Below are 17,084 nucleotides of genomic sequence, written 5' to 3' on the forward strand. Positions count from 1 at the left end.
TCACGTTGAGCACCCTTTGGTCCCCTACCCACTCCCTATTTGTCTACCTCTTTCTCCCTTTCTATTTCACCCTTCCTTTTTTTCTCTCCTTTTCCTCTTTCCTCTCTCTCTTTTTCAATTTGACTTCTCATCACTTAAAATCTTGCTCAACACTAAATCTTGCTCATCGAATACCTGGAGAGCTAATTTTCCTTGTTTCCAGATGTTGTTTATTCATGGTCTGATAGTAGATTCCTCATGGGTGTTTGTAGCGCTCATACCTTTATACCGAACCGTGTCTTATAAACCTCCCCACGAGGGACTGTGTCAACTCTTAAACTCACTTTTTCTTGCATTTGTTTTTGTGGAGCTGCTGTTCTTGTGCAGTACTCGCCATTGTTAGGTGTATGCATGGTGTGTTCTTTTGCCTACCGTACTATGGAAATTCAATAAAACTTTTTTGTTAAAAAAAATCCATAATCATTTTATTGCCTTGAGATCCCTCATTCATCTTCACCACTAAGGAGATTCACAGGGTCCTGCAAGATACATGGAGGCAGTGGGTACCTAGTAAATTTGATGTCTAAAATGCTTAAACACTCCTCTATATGATAAAATTAATTTCAGTAATAATTATAAAATTAAATAAACTATAACGGATCCTTTTTTTTTGGATCATACTGTTCTTTAATGAAATTAACTTTTCAAAATGTGTCTTTACTGCAAGCACAGCTTCATGATGAGCACTCCATTTTGTCTGGGAAAGTAGTTTCACTGTTATACCTACATTCTGCAGCACCTTCTATCCCTAAGATGACACTGAAAAAGTCACACATGAAGAAATACTTCCAAACGATTGAACTCCGGAAACATACTTACTAGAACAAGGACTTAGGGATTTCATTTTTAAATGTTTGCCTAAATATTACAGTGAGTACAATCCATAATTGCAGCATTCTCATATCCTTGACCATAGCAGATGTTCTGTGTCCAGTCCATTACTTTTCAGTTGCTTGTATAGGGTTCAGCAGAAGTCTTCCTGGAAAGACAAAATAGGTCTAAGAATGATTCCTCTCCTTTAATTGTAGTATCTTCAACATGGACATATCTGAATACTCTGCTGTCTCTGAGCCAATGAGGAGAGAGAGAGAGCCAAAAGAAACGCTACATATCACTGAATCGAGATCGGGCTCAGATAAGTATAAGAGGGGCAGCAAAATTGAAAGTTTTTTAACCTAATGCAGTAAAATACCTTGAGCCTTTACAACCACTTTAAGTTAACTCTTATCAGCCCAAATCAACTACTTCCTCTCCTTACCCCTTTAGCAATCTTTTTTTTTTTTTGATGATTTTTTTTCTATTTTTTTATTCTATTTTTTAGCATTACTGTATAAATGTTTTCTTTTATTTGTTTTATTCATTAATTTTTTAAGTGTTACAGTAAACAATTTTCATATTTGTTAAAAAAATCTACAATTCACAACAATTTTAGAGGTCTATTTATAAAACATTCACAGGACAAAAATGACAAACATTTACCCAGCCATAATGAATTGTCCCTGTATTTTGTCTAATATGAATATTTATTCCGATTGTTAGCTCTTCCCAATTGAGGCATTTCAGTAAGATATTGCATTATGGCCACTAAATGGAGTTGACAATTATAGGACGTAATAACAGACAAAATACAGGAAAAATTAATTACAACTGAGTGAATGCTTGAGACCTTTGTCCAGTTAATTAACACTATTATTATTGTTATGGCAAATTATAGAAAAAGATTTGTACTTTTTTTATTTACAGTACTTTTTTTTTTAAAAAAACTAACACTGGTCAAATTCGAAAAAAATGCATTGTTTTTGTTTTGCTAGATTTATTTATTTTTTTGCCTAAAGGTTGCAAAGAAACAACAATTATTTTTGCTAGACAATACTGCCAAAAGAAAGTTAGTTATGTTTGTACAAAAATAAAAAGGATATATGTATTATTTTAAGTTGTATTAACCACTTTCCTGCCGCCCTATAGCAGAAGTACTGCTACAGGGCAGCAGGGCTGCGCAAAATCACGTATATATCCGTGATTTGCATTCCTGGGCGCACGCACCGCACTGTGCCGATATTGGCAGCTAGGGATGTGAATCATCAGTTCTCGGCAGCTGAATCCCGGCCGGCACTCGGTGATCGTCGGGTAAAGCTGACAGAGGAGAGACCTATGTGTAAACAACACAGGTCTCTCTCCTGTCAGCATGGAAATGCACAGCAGAGAGATACAAAACAGCATGTCTCCCTAGTAAAACACAGCACCCAGTAAAACACACAGTTAACCCTTTGATCGCCCCAGATGTTAACCCCTTACTGCCCAGTGTCATTAATACAGTGTCAGTAATAACTTTATATATAACTTTATGTATAACTTTAACGTAAACCAATTCATTTACAGTATACGTATTGGGATTGATTTTTTGTTAGCAAGAACATGTAGAAGAATACATTTTGGCCTAAATTTATGAAGAAATTATATTTTTAAAATTTTTTATTGGATATATTTTATAGCAAAAAGTGATTTTTTTTTTCAGAATTGTCGGCATTTTTTGTTTATAGCGCAAATAATAAAAAACCCAGTGGTGATCAAATACCACCAAAAGACAACTCTATTTGTGGGAAATCCTAAAGTTTAATTTATGTACAGTGTTGCATGACTGCGCAATTGTCAGTCAAAGCAACGCAGCAACGTATTACAAAAATCGCCTGGTCAGGAAGTGGGGGGGGGGGGGGTAAATCCTCTGGAGAGCACGTAGCTAAGTTACATTATTTTAAAGTGGAAGTACTCTATTTTGCATCTTTTAGCTACAGCTAAGCCTTCAGTAAGGCTTACCTGTAGATACTGTAAATATGTCCTAAACGTGCACCGTTCAGGAGATAATTGCTGTAGAAGCGCCGGTGATGCTACTGGTGGATGCGCACTGCGCTCTCAATGGACAGTGTGCCATCCATTGAGAGAGCCCCGCCACAACCGAAACTCCTTTCGCGCATGCACGGGAGTGACAGCATCGTGGCTCGTCCAATCAGATGGCTGCAGCTCGCGAACCCAGAAGGAAGACCAGGTGAAGATGAAAGCCTCGGGGTGCCGTGACAGCGCTCCGCTGAAGGGCTTTGTTTTCAGTTATGTCATTCATAATGCACTAGTATGCAATGCATACTAGCACATTATGCTCTTGACTTGCAAAGAGAATATTTTTTTTTATTTTTTTTTTGTGGTTCACTACCGCTTAAAGTAGTGAAAGGGATCTGGCGAGTCAAAACGTCGATAGCCAAAGGTATTTTTTTCAGTCCAATTGCCAATATCTTTAATTTTGACAGTAGGAGAGATGCTCAGATATCTTATGTTAAGGAACGTTAGGATTTATTTTCCTCCAATTAAGCCAGTTATAAACCTGTATATTCCAGATTTTCTTTCATTATCTGCAAATAGTCTACAGACGAACAGAACAGAAATGTAAAACAACTAATCCACATTCTCAACCTTTATTTACTATTTGATTAAGGTTAATGAAGTGCTTGAGAAAAATGCTCCTTACAGTTCTGGTCAATGTGAGGAAAAATGCCCTTTTACATCTATGGTCAGTGGTAAGAATGCCCTTTGCATTGATTTTCAGTGGCCGAAAATATGTTGTTGTCTCTTCCAAGTCTTACCAGAATACCCAGTACACTTCCTTTCATAGCAAGTCATGTTGCCTTCAAATATGCTCCACCATACACCAATAGGTGAATGCACTTACCAGCACTAATTGACCAAGTAAACCATGTAGGTCAAAACAAGCTCAACTAGTTCCTAGTGTTCCACTTCTATTAAGTCTGTTTGCATCTCCAGCATTTCTCTCTACAGGCAAGCTCTCAGCACCATTTATATATTATTGGATCCACACTGCTGAGTTTCGGATGCATGTAGAACACCTTAGCTATTTTTCTACATCAACAATAAAACAAAAAAATCCCTAACATCTTGCACTTTATACTGTCTTACTTTCAAATGGACAAGTTTGGAGAAAAAAATTACCCTTTAAGTAAATGAGCCCCAACATGTGCTAAAGATATATGTAAATATAATCAAATACTTATGTTAGTAATACTTAGTATGCTTTGTTGGGGAATTAGAATATTTGAGTAGAACTGAAATAGCATGCTTTCTGCTATAAACTCATATTGTAGCCTTTTATACCATGACTAACAGAGAAAACAAATTTGGGTTATATAATTTCTGGCAACATAAGATCCAGTTTGCAAAAATCCCACACCATTTATAACAGCTGCTGTATTACTCATCTATGTGATTATTTCAGTAGAATGTGGTATTATATTAACTATTTAATTGGTAAAGAAACCAGGTATAATTTGACATATTTAAGAAAATATATAATAATGAAGTGTGAAGTGCAGTGATCCATGCCAACCATTAGCTTTTAATTTACTTTACTGTGACCAGCAAATAGTTGGTTACTGTTCTTTGCTCTTTTTTGCATTTGATATATCAGTAAAGGAAAATTTAGATTATAAAAATTGCTTTGGAAAAAAGTTATCTAGTATATTTAACTCTCAAACCCAAATATTTTTTTTGCTGGAGAAGGGGAGGGTGTTTTGCTTGGATATAGCTGAATTAATATAAATCCCTACATAGCAGTCTCACTTGTGCACCAGTCTCCAGTAGAGCTTTGGTGTAGATTCCATCCACTTGTACTGACACTATGGGAGAGAAGCCTGTGAGTTTTCCTGGCAGATTATCTCTCCCCTTAGAGTGGGCTAAGTTTCCCCTTTCCCTTGCTGACTGCTGACCTAGTGGTGACTCTGGAGGGGGCTATGGTGCATTGACTGCCTGTGCCCTCAGTCCAGCCTTAGGTGGCTGGATCTCCAGCTGGAGTGTAGGGGCAGTGCGAGCTGAACTCTTCTTATTGTGCTTTGATCTGGATTTCGGATTCCTTCCTCTTTTGGAGCTCTGGACTTTGTCAGGGTTCTCAGCTGGCTCCTTCACTGAAACCGCTTGAAGTTTCCTGCCTTCTTGGCAAGCAAGAATTTTTGTAATGCCTTCAGTAACTCAGTTGCAGGATCTGGATCATCCCTTCTCTGTAGACACTGAGCTTGGAGGTGTTCTGTCTCTTTGCAGTGAAAGGATTTCCTCATATCAGTCTTAGTTACTTTCAGTTTAGACTGAGTCTCCATTGCCCTTAGTAGGGCCTGCTGCATCCTGTTTTTGAGACTGAATGACCTGAGTCAATAGCTCAACTGGGGCCACCTCACTGACTGCCTTAATGATGGGAGGATTCAATTGTTCCAGCTCAGTCTCCGTATCACTGTCATCTACATGAATACCCTCCTCCACCTAAATTATCCAGGTGGATACTCTCTTCCTTGACATTAGGCCTAGGTGGCTCTTTAACTGCCTCCCACCTGCCATATAGTACAATGACGAGTGAAAGGCGGTTCTCTCATTCTGGGAGGACGTCATATGATGTCTTCCCATTCTAACCGCGCAGGCGCGGCTCTGGGAGCGCGCAGCGCTGTGATCAGCGGTGTGCTGTGTCCCTCAGACACAGCGGATCACCGATCAACAGAAAGAGCTGAAGATGATGGCTCAATCATGTGATCAGCAGTGTCCAATCACAGCTGATCGCATGTAAATAAAGAAATGCTGGTTATCACCATTTCTCTCCTTACGAGCTGTCACGCTGACAGCTCGAGAGAAGAGGAGAGCCGGTAATCGGCATCCCTCAGAGGGGACATGTACACTGATCATCAGGGCACTGATGATCAGTGTGCCCTGATGATCTGTGTAGCCCCAGCAGTGCCACCTGTCAGTGCCAGCTGTCAGTGCTCATCCATGCCACCTGCCAGTGCCCATCAATGCCACATTTCAGTACCTACCAGTGCACATCAATGCCACATATCAGTGCCCATCTGAGCTGCCTTTCAATGTCACCCATCAGTGCCAGTCAGAGCCACCTATCAATCACAGTCAGTGCCACCTATCAGTGCTGCCAATCAGTGTCAGTCAGTGCTGCCTAACAGTGTGCATCAGTGCCGCCTATCAGTGCCCATCAGTGCCACCTATCAGTGTTCATCAGTGCAGCCTATCAGTGCCCATCACTGCAGCCTCATTAGCGCACATCAGTGAAGGAGAAAAATCACTTATTTACAAAATTTTATAACAAAAACTAAGAAAAAACTTTTAATTTTCAAAATTTTCAGTGGTTTTTGGTTTGTTTAAGAAAAAATAAAAAAAACTAAGAGGTGATTAAATACCACCAAAATAAAGCTCTATCTGTCACAAAAAAATTATACAAATTTAATATGGGTACAGTGTTGCATGACCGCGCAATTGTCATTCAAAGTGCAACAGTTCTGAAAGCTGGAAATTGGCCTGGGCAGGAAGGGGGTACCTGCCCAGGCGGCACCGGACCCGTGCAGCAGCTCCAAAGAAGAGGTTCCAAGCAGGTCAATGCTGGATCTGCTGGCTAGGTTAGTATACTAACTCTGCAGAGCAGTCAAAGGTAAGTGTGTGGGGGGGGGGGATGTAGGAGGGTCATAAAGGTTGAAGTTCCTCTTTAGGTTGTGCTAAATTACAAATCTATACACTGTACTTTTCAGTGGGAGATCTGGAAAACAAATCTTGCCCAGAATGTCATTTAAACAAAGGCCATCCTTGCTGGGACATACAGAAGCAACACGATAGGTTTAGGAAAAGTGTTTGAATGTAATCCTTACATGATTCATGGAACTCTAATTAATCCATTTTATGCTTATGTAAGAGATCCATAATCATAAAGCAACAGCTGAATGGATGAGGGTTAAATTACAACTGAATTTCATTAAAATTACATTATTCAGTTGTGAAGAAATTTAGGTGATGTCCCTATGGGGTTTATTTACTAAAGCTGGAGAGTGCAAAATTAAGTTTACTTCTACATAGAAACCAATCAGCTTTTAATCTCAGATTGTCCAATTAAACTTTGGCAATAAAATCTGGAACCTGGTTTCTATCTAGAAGTGAGACTGATTTTGCACTCTCTAGCTTTAGTAAATAAACCCCCATGTCTCTGCGCAGAGGATAGCAGATAGAGGTTGTACAGAAAGTCAAAATGTAGCACCTTGGGTGGAGGATTTGGCAATAGTTACAGAGGTCTAGGGAAGGTGTATTTATTATACTGTACATTTACAATGCTATGTGCCACAACCCACACATTTTTCTGTGAGGCACACTGCATTGGGCAGTTCATTCAAAATTAAAGGGCAGCAACTCTCCCTAATGCATGAAAAATTAAAATAGGGATTGATGCATTGTTTTGCAGCACAGTGCACTGAAATGCTCTTCAGTACTGGGGGGTTGCTTTAAAAAGGGGTTCTCCCCAAAAATGGTAGTCCCCCTCCAAAAGCACTAGTGTCCCAATGCTGATGGGCACCAGACTCTTCAGTACACCCTGTGTCCAGGAGGGGGCATTTTGTCCCATCTACCCTAATAGCTGAGCAGCGATTGGCTGCACTCAATTTTGTTCTAGTAGGAGATGGTAAGTCCTCATCCAGCTGCCAGAACACAGCACTGTATACTTTATGTAGCTGATGCTACAGTTGTGCTCAAAACTGCATAACCTGGCAGAAATTGTGAACTTTTGGCATTGATATTGAAAATATGACTGATCATGCCAAAAAATGTTCTTTTATTGAAGGATGATGGTCATATGAAGCCATTTATTATCAAATAGTTGTTTGGCTCCTTTTTAAATCATAATGATAACAGATATCACCCAAATGGCCATGATCAAAAGTGTATATACCCTGGAATAGTTGGCCTTTGGCTACAATCTTTGTTGCTCTACCTGACCTTGGCTTTGTATCAAGAGATCCTCAAAATTTCCACTTCTTAATAGGTGTTTTAACAGTACTGATTTGCATATTCCAGGTTTCGGACATCTTTTTATGCCCTTTTCCATGTTTATAAAGTTCCATTACCTTGTTACGCAGGATTTTTGACAGTTCTTTTCTGATACCCATGGCTCAGTATCTAGCCTAGTCAGTGCTTCCATGTAAGAGCTAACAAACTCATTGAATATTTATACACTGACACTAATTGCAATTTAAAAAGCCACAGATGTGAGACATTAACCTCTAATTGGCATTTTACCCATGTGTGTCACCTTGTGTGTCTGTACCAAGGCCAAACATTCCAGGGTATGTAAACTTTTAATTGCCAAGTGCGTAGTGTGTGAGGTAACGCTCTGCCAAAAAGCCTGTGTAATTAGGCATTTTGTTTTAAAGAAGGAGAGGTTGCGTACATGTTCCCGGAGTTCAGCAATTTCATTACCTAGTTGAGGAGACATTCTTGCTTTTTTATGATGAATCTCAAGGGTTTGCAGTTTTAGGATTAATTCTTTGGTCTCTCCTTCCTGTAGTTTCTTGAGCTTCTGGCCGTGTTTTATGAGTATGCCTTGAATGTAGCATTTGTGAGAGGCTCAAATTATGATTGGATTGTCCACGGATTTCCTGATTAGATTAAAAAAGTTGTTCAGTTCCGATGTCAGGTTTGCATGAATCCCTGGCGTCTGTAAAAGAGACTCATTAAGTCACCAACTACAGGTGAAACTCGAAAAATTTGAATATTGTGCAAAAGTTCATTTATTTCAGTAGTACAACTTAAAAGGTGAAACTAATATATGAGATAGACTCATTACATGCAAAGCAAGATAGTTCAAGCCATAATTGTGATGATTATGGCTTACAGCTCATGAAAACCCCAAATCCACAATTTCAGAAAATTAGAATATTACATGCAATCACTAAAACAAGGATTGTACATAGAACAATATCGGACCTCTGAAAAGTATAAGCATGCATATGTACTCAGTACTTGGTTTGGGCCCCTTTAGCAGCAATTGCTGCCTCAATGCGGCGTGGCATGGAAGCTATCAGCCTGTGGCACTGCTGAGGTGTTATGGAAGACCAGGATGCTTCACTAGCGGCCTTCAGCTCTTCTGCATTGTTCGGTCTCATGTCTCTCATCTATCTCTTGGCAATGCCCCATAGATTCTCTATGGGGTTCAGGTCAGGCGAGTTTGCTGCCCAATCAAGCACAGTAATCCTACGGTCATTGAACCAGGTTTTGGTGCTTTTGGCAGTGTGGGCAGGTGCCAAGTCCTGCTGGAAAATGAAGTCAGCATCCCCATAAATTTCGCCTAGCATGAAGTGCTCCAAAATCTCCTGGTAGATGGCTGCGTTGACCCTGGACTTAATGAAGCACAGTGGACCAACACCAGCAGGTGACATGGCTCCCCAAATCAACACAGACTGTGGAAACTTCACACTGGACTTCAAGCATCTTGCAGTGTGTGCCTCTCCATTCTTCCTCCATACTCTGGGTCCTTGGTTTCCAAATGAGATGCAAAAGTTGCTCTCATCAGAAAAGAGGACTTTGGACCACTGAGCAACAGACAAGGTCTGTTTTTCTTTAGCCCAGGAGTGGCTTGACAAGAGAAATACGACATTTGAAGCCCATGTCCAGGATCTGTCTGTGTATGGTGGCTCTTGATGCACCGATTCCAGCCTGAGTCTACTCCTTGTGAAAGTCCCCAACACTTTTAAATGGTCTTTTCCTGACAATCCTCTCCAGGCTGCGGTCATCCCTGCTGCTTGTGCACCTTTTTCTTCCACACTTTTCCCTTCCACATAACTTTCTATTAATGTGCTTTGATACAGCACTTTGGGAACATCCAACTTCTTTTGCAATTTCCTTTTGAGGCTTTCCCTCCTTATGGAGGGTGTTAATGATGGTTTTCTGCACAACTGTCAGGTCAGCAGTCTTTCCCATGATTGTGATTCCTACTGAACCAGACTGAGAGACCATTTAAAGGCTCAGGAACCCTTTGCAGGTGTTTTGGCTTAATTAGCTGATTAGAATGGGACACTTTGAGCCTAGAATATTGCACCTTTTCACAATATTCAAATTTTCTGAGATTGTGGATTTGGGGTTTTCATGAGCTGTAAGCCATAATCATCTCAATTATGACAAATCACAGCTTGAACTATCTTGCTTTGCATATAATGAGTCTATCTCATATATTAGTTTCACCTTTTAAGTTGCATTACTGAAATAAATGAACTTTTGCACAATATTCTAATTTTTCGAGTTTCACCTGTATATGATCAAAAGTTTGTGGACACCTGATAATCTATCATACTACAGTATATGGCAAAAATTATGTGACACCTCCTCCCAATTATTAAGTGCAGGTGTTTCCAATGAAGGTTCTTATTACAGCATACAAAGAAATATTAAACAACTTTGTGCTTCCATCCTTGTGATGACAGTTTTAGGACGTGACTGTGCCCAAATGTCAGGTTCAAAATGATATGGTTTGTTGAGCTTCGTGTGGAGGAACCTGAATTGCCTTCATAGAGGCATAAATCTTTGGGATATACTCAAATGCCTATTGCGTGCCAGACCTTCTCATTCAACATCAGTACTAGACCTTTCAAGTGCTCTTTTTACTAAATGGTCCAGATTCCCACAGAAATGCTTTCCAGTGAAACCTGTTATAGCCCCAAAGTGTTCGGTTGTGCATCAGTGCTCGTGGTTCTGGAATGGCATACAGTATTTAACAAACTTGTATATTGTAGGTGTGATGGTCAGGTGTCAAACTTTTGATCACATTGTGTAGATATTTTTTCTGGGGCATTAAGGCCGTTGACATTCCAGGAAACGATCTTGAGAGACGTGTGATAATAATAAAAAAAGGTGAGCAGTAAAAGGAGACCCGGTTTATAAAAAGTATAGAGCTGAAAAACCCGCGAAGGCCCTTGGAAAGAAGTTGCTTTAGTTAGAGAGGGGGAAAGAATTTAAACTAGTAAAAGAGGGAATGTGTGTGAAGCAAAGGGAGAGTCAGGAACAGCAAGACTAGATAGAATCTCATGTGGAGAGAAGAAAAACTCCAACCACAATGTGGGGAGTAGTTTATTGGGAGTTGAGGTAAGGCACAGTAGGTCCCTAGATCCCAGGGCCCAATTATCTACACTTCCTAGAAAGGCAATTTGAAAGAATGAGACAAAATTGAGAACCCTCTAACCTAAAGGGTATGGTAAAAAAAAGAACACACAATACCAGTGACCTCCATCCCCACATGGGGGCAGAGGGGGGGTTAAAAGTTCCTTATGGACTCAGTAAAGGTTGGTAGCTGGGAGGCAACCCGACGGCCGTACAACACCATGCTCCTGATGGCGCAGCCTGCTAAACAGAAGGGGGGGTATGCATCCTGGGCCTGCCCGGCCCAGGAAAGCTAGAGACCAAAGCCTTGAGGATAGGGCCTCTAGCCCCTCACTGGGCAGTGCAGGCAATATTGGTAATAAAGGTAATATTCAGATGGCCTCCACCCATCCCAACCAATTCCAAGACTATAGCCCCATGGGGTAGAGGTACAACCCTGGCATGTGGAACATGTGTTTACAGCAAACACCCCAGTCAACTGACCAATTTGGAACAAAAGAAACCTCACAGGTTCAACCATAACCTCTAAAACAGTAAATAAAAGTATAAAAAGTAGTTCTCTCATGCATTATACAGGAAACAATGCCATACTGAGGATGGTGGAGGACGGATCCACAGCATGACAAAAGCAACAACAAAAAGGCAAAAGGCAGCAAATAATCAAGTGTGAGCTTAACTGTAACAACAAAATAAGGGTTTGGCTGAATGCAGAGTCCACGTAAGCCTCCATGAACCCACTCAGAGAAAAAGAGGTACGTAGACAGAGAAGCTGCTAAAGCAGCTGTGTTGTAGGCCCTCATCCCCCGCCAGGCAAGAATCATACTGATATACACATAGGCCTATAATCACAAGTTACTTCAGTAAGTTAAACATGAGACTGCAGGGGGTCAATGCCTACTCGTCAAGGCGCCATCATTGTTAAGTAGGGCTAAATAGCTATACAATTCTGCCGATGTCAGGGCTAAGGGCAGCCCTATACCATGATGAGATGCTCTCAGAGTAGACCGCTCAGTAAGCTAGTGTGAAGTGTAAGCTAACTGTGAAACTGTATGTACTCTTAGGTTCCATTTTAAGAGTAAGTATCCAAAGGAGATCTTAAAGGCAAAAAATGTAATAAATACACAAACCATGATAAAAAAAATGCATTTTTTTTCATTCAGGCCTACAGAGCATTGCAACCAGAATCAATATGTCAAACATGCAGTGCACAGGCTCTAGCATTGTTTACTGCAAGCCCCAGGTTTCTACAGAGGTACAAGTAGACAATTGGTAGCAGTAACTATTGCTAATCTGAGGAGGGCTGCTGCAGCTTCATCGGAATAGTGATCACTAAGTCACATTCCTGTTTATCTTACAGTAGTAAACAAAGTGGTCACATGGCTGTCCTTTATCCCTGGTGTGACATGTGACGGGGAACCCAGCATCAAAGTGTCTTTTCCCATGGACGCTAGGTGCCATCTTGGGAGAGCCTGTGTCTAGTTACACACAGAGCTCTTCTGAGATTTCAGTGGCCATTTTGGATGCAGACGTGAAATATGTATAGAGAAATCTATCAGACAAATGGGGCCATGTACTGAGAAGTGCATGCAGGTAGGGACAGGTACCTGTTTAAAAAAACATGTTTTTGTATGTATATATACCCTCGCCGGCCAATTTATTAGGTACACCTTGCTGGTACTAGATTGAACCCCCCTTTGCCTTCAGAACTGCTTTAATTCTTCGTGGCATAGATTCAGCAAGGTGTTGGAAACATTCCTCTGGGATTTTGATCCATATTGATATCATAACATCATGCAGTTGCTGCAGATTTGTCGGCTGCACATCCATGATGTGACTTTCCCATTCCACCACATCTGAAAGGTGTTCTATTGGATTGAGATCTGGTGACTGTGGAGGCCATTGTCACACTGTGAACTCATTCTCATGTTCAAGAAACCAGTTTGAGATTATTTGAGCTTTGTGAATCATTGATACAAGGCAGGATAGATCCATGCTTTCAAGTTGTTTACACCAAATTTTGACCCTACCACGGAATGTTGCAGCTGAGACTCCTCAGACCAAGGTTTTTTCAGTCTTCTATTGTACAATTTTGGTGAGCCTGTGCAAATTGTAGCCTTTGTTTCCAGTTCTTAGCTGACAGGAGTGGCACCTGGTGTGGTCTTCTGCTGCTGTAGCCCTTCTGCTTCAAGGTTTGATGTGTTGTGTGTTCAGAGATGGTATTCTGCATACCTTGGTTGTAACGAGTGGTTATTTGAGTTACTGTTGCCTTTCTAACATCTCAAAACAGTCTGCCAATTCTCCTCTGACCTCTTACATCAGCAAGGCATTTTCGTCCACACAACAGTTGCTTACTTGATATTTTCTCTTTTTCAGACCATTCTCTGTAAACCCTAGAGTTAATAGTGTGTTATGCATTTTTAAAATGTTTTTAAAATACTCAGACCAGCTTGTCTGGCACCAACAACCATGCCACGTCACTCAAATTCCCAAGTCAACCATTGCCAAGTCACTTAAATCCCCTTTTTCCCCATTCTGATGCTTGGTTTGAACTTCAGAAAGTTGTCTTCACCACATCTAGATGCTTAAATGCATTGAGTTGCTGCCATGTGCTTGGCTGATTAGCAATTTGTGTTGCCAAGCAATTGAACAGGTATACCTAATAATAAATAAATATATATGTGTGTGTGTGTGTGTATATATATGTGTATATGTGTGTATATATATATATATATATATATATATATACATACATATACACTGCTCAGATTAAATGAGTACACCCCCAACAGATTTGTCAGAAAACCTTTGCTTTCCATTCAGAATCAACTTTTTCTATGGGACACTATACTACAAAATACTCCCACAAATGTGGGCCATTGATTGCAAACAAGATTTGTTAATTTGCACACAAAAAGTATTTTTCCTAGCAAATTCACTCAAAACCATGTTGCAAAAATGCATACACCCCAATAAAAGTCTTAAAAGCAAAGCTACGTTTTATACAGCAAAATCCCAATGAACAAGAATTCAACTACGGTGGAGTCTAATTATTCATTAAACAGTCATTAGACAGTTGGGTATAAAAGGGCTTTACTTAACAAAGAAAACCCCTTCCCATTTCATGCTGTTAGCAATGGCACCACATGGAAGAGAAATGTCACAAGGCCTGAGAAAGAAAATATTTCTTTACACAAGAAAGGACAAGGCTACACGAAGATCAGCAAAGCTTTAGTTATCAGTCAGAATACTTTAGAAAAAGTGATACAAAAATGTAATAAAGATAGAACTGCAACCATCTCACATAGACGTCCACGAAAGTTAAGACCTCGACAGGAGTGTCTTCTGATGAGAAGGGTTGAAGAAAACAACTGCAGTTAACTAAAGAAGTAGAAAGCCAAACTTGGGTAATTGTTTCCCATGACACAATACGGCGTACACTGCAAAGGAATGGCACGCATAGGTGTCATCCACAAAGATAAGTGAAACAAAATAATATAAGTGGTGAAGCGCTCAACTTAAATACTCAAAAACTAGTGCAATATCCCCATATATAAATATTAAATCCCTAGTGATATAATAATACACAAATGATACCTCTTAGGCTATGCAGATATACAAATAATACTAATAAATAATAATGAATAGAAAACTAGTGCAATATCCTCATATATAATATATATCCCTGGTGATATAGTGATAACTAATATCTCTTAAACTGTGCAAAAAAGTGATACTGAAATGCAATTGATTATATCAATTTAAAATAAAATATTAATTAAAATAGTGATGCCACACTGTGCAAAAATTATAACAAAGTGTTCAAATATTGCCACTCCATGCTGAAATAGTGCTCTTCGTGAAAATCTTGACGTGACTCCCCTCAATAGCAGAAATGCCCCCTCACCTTCCACATTCGACCCTTGCGGGTCACAGAGCTTTTTATATATATATATATCTCTGCCAGATGTTAATCTCCTCCACTGCCTCCACCAACCTTGATCCTCCTCCAGGCAGTCAGTACCACTCCAATTACTCCCCTCACACAACGAACTCTGCCAGAAAGTATTCTCCTCCACTGCCACCAGTAAGCCACAGAGCCGCGTCACGGCACCCTGAGTATCTGTGGTCCTAACTCTACAAGTCATTTGTGTATTATTATATCACTAGGGATTTAATATTTATATATGGGGATATTGCACTAGTTTTTGAGTATTTAAGTTGAGCGCTTCACCACTTATATTATTTTGTTTCACTTATCTTGTGGTATATAGAATAGGTGATAGCAGCTAACTCACTAGGTTCTGTGGAGCGCAGGGGGATTTCTGTATTTTTCATCCACAAAGAAATCCTCTCCTAAAGCCCATGCACAAAAAAGCCTGGATAGAATAGGGCCCATGCTGAAAAAGAAGACTATCGGGACTCTGGAGTGAAGAGACCAAGATAAATGTTTTTGGAATTGATGGCTCCAAAACTGTACATCTCACCTTTGCAACACCATACAAAGAAAAATGCATGGTGCCTACAGTGAAACATGGTGGTGGCAGTGTCCTTCTGTGGGACTGTTGGTGTCAGGGAGTTGCATTTCATTGATGGTTTTATGAATTCACAGATGTACTGCTCTATATTGAAAGAGAAGATGCTACCATCACTCCGTGCCCTTGGTCGTCGTGCACTTTTCCAACATGACAATGATTAGAGATGAGCGAATTATTCAAAAATTCGATTCGACTGATTCGGCGAATTCGTGAAAAAATTTTGATTCGAGTCTAATATATTCGCTGTGAATTTAACTTATAAAAGGGTGTTTCTAGGCTTCAGAGAGCCTTTATATTAGTGCAGAACACTGTACCTTTAATTTAAATGCCCTTGGAGTCTGCTGGGGAAGAGAAATAATACTGACAGTCAGTATGACATGCAGATGAGTGCCGTCGATCTTAGAATCACCGCACACTTCACTCATTTGGGCAGTCACGGGGCCAAAACCAGAGTGTGGAGCCACAGTGTGGCGGTGGAGGCAGCAGCAATGGGAGGCCATACAGCACCCTATGACAAAAATGGAAACCACCAGCAGTGTGAGGAGACCTGAAAGTGGCACATGGCAGAGTGTGGCGATGGAGACAGCAGCAATGGGAGGCCGTACAGGGACCCATGACACACTCTGGACCTGGCAGCAGCATGAGGAGGCGGTACGGGGGCCCATGACAGATTACGGGCCTGGCAGCAGCATGAGGAGTCGGTACGGGGGCCCATGACACACTCTGGACCTGGCAGCAGCATGAGGAGGCGGTACAGGGGCGCATGACAGATTACGAGCCTGGCAGCAGCAACTTGGACAGGAAGACGTTCAGCTTCTGCACCGTCGGGTGCGTGCTCGCAAACTGTTGTCTCTTGGAAACGGATTCCAAGAAAGACTGCTGACGGAATCCGTGAAGAGGAGTAGCAGGAGAAGGAGCATTTGAACGAGCGGAATATGCCAACAAGCGACAACAGGGGCCCATGACAGATTACGGGCCTGGCAGCAGCATGAGGAGTCGGTACGGGGGCCCATGGCAGATTACGGGCCTGGCAGCAGCAATGGGAGGCCCGTAATCTGCCAGCACCCTATGACAAAAAATGGAAAACACCAGCAGTGTGTGAGGAGACCTGAAAGTGGCACATGGCAGAGTGTGGCGATGGAGACAGCAGCAATGGGAGGCCGTACAGGGACCCATGAGAGACTCTGGACCTGGCAGCAGCATGAGGAGGCGGTACAGGGGCCCATGGCAGATTAGGGGCCTGGCAGCAGCTATGGGAGGCCCGTAATCTGCCAGCACCCTATGACAAAAAATGGAACACACCAGCAGTGTGTGAGGAGACCTGAAAGTGGCACATGGCAGAGTGTGGCGATGGAGACAGCAGCAATGGGAGGCCGTACAGGGACCCATGAGAGACTGTGGACCTGGCAGCAGCATGAGGAGGCGGTACGGGGGCCCATGGCAGATTAGGGGCCTGGCAGCAGCAATGGGAGGCCCGTAATCTGCCAGCACCCTATGACAAAAAATGGAACACACCAGCAGTGTGTGAGGAGACCTGAAAGTGGCACA

At 41.3% G+C, this 17,084-nt stretch overlaps 1 long non-coding RNA gene across 1 annotated transcript in view; it reads right to left on the minus strand.

The window, feature by feature from the left end:
• Positions 1 to 525: 525 nt before the first annotated feature.
• LOC149469798 (uncharacterized) overlaps positions 526 to 17,084 on the minus strand; it is a 41,624-nt gene continuing 25,065 nt past the window's right edge. The window contains exon 3 of the long non-coding RNA XR_016311502.1: positions 526 to 1,018. This is a non-coding gene — a long non-coding RNA (uncharacterized LOC149469798). The remainder of the gene's footprint in view (positions 1,019 to 17,084) is intronic.

The sequence above is a fragment of the Staurois parvus genome, unplaced genomic scaffold (genome assembly GCF_062004578.1).
Source record: "Staurois parvus isolate SC_StPar_1 unplaced genomic scaffold, SC_StPar_1.0 ptg000059l, whole genome shotgun sequence".
In the NCBI taxonomy this organism is placed as follows: domain Eukaryota; kingdom Metazoa; phylum Chordata; class Amphibia; order Anura; family Ranidae; genus Staurois; species Staurois parvus.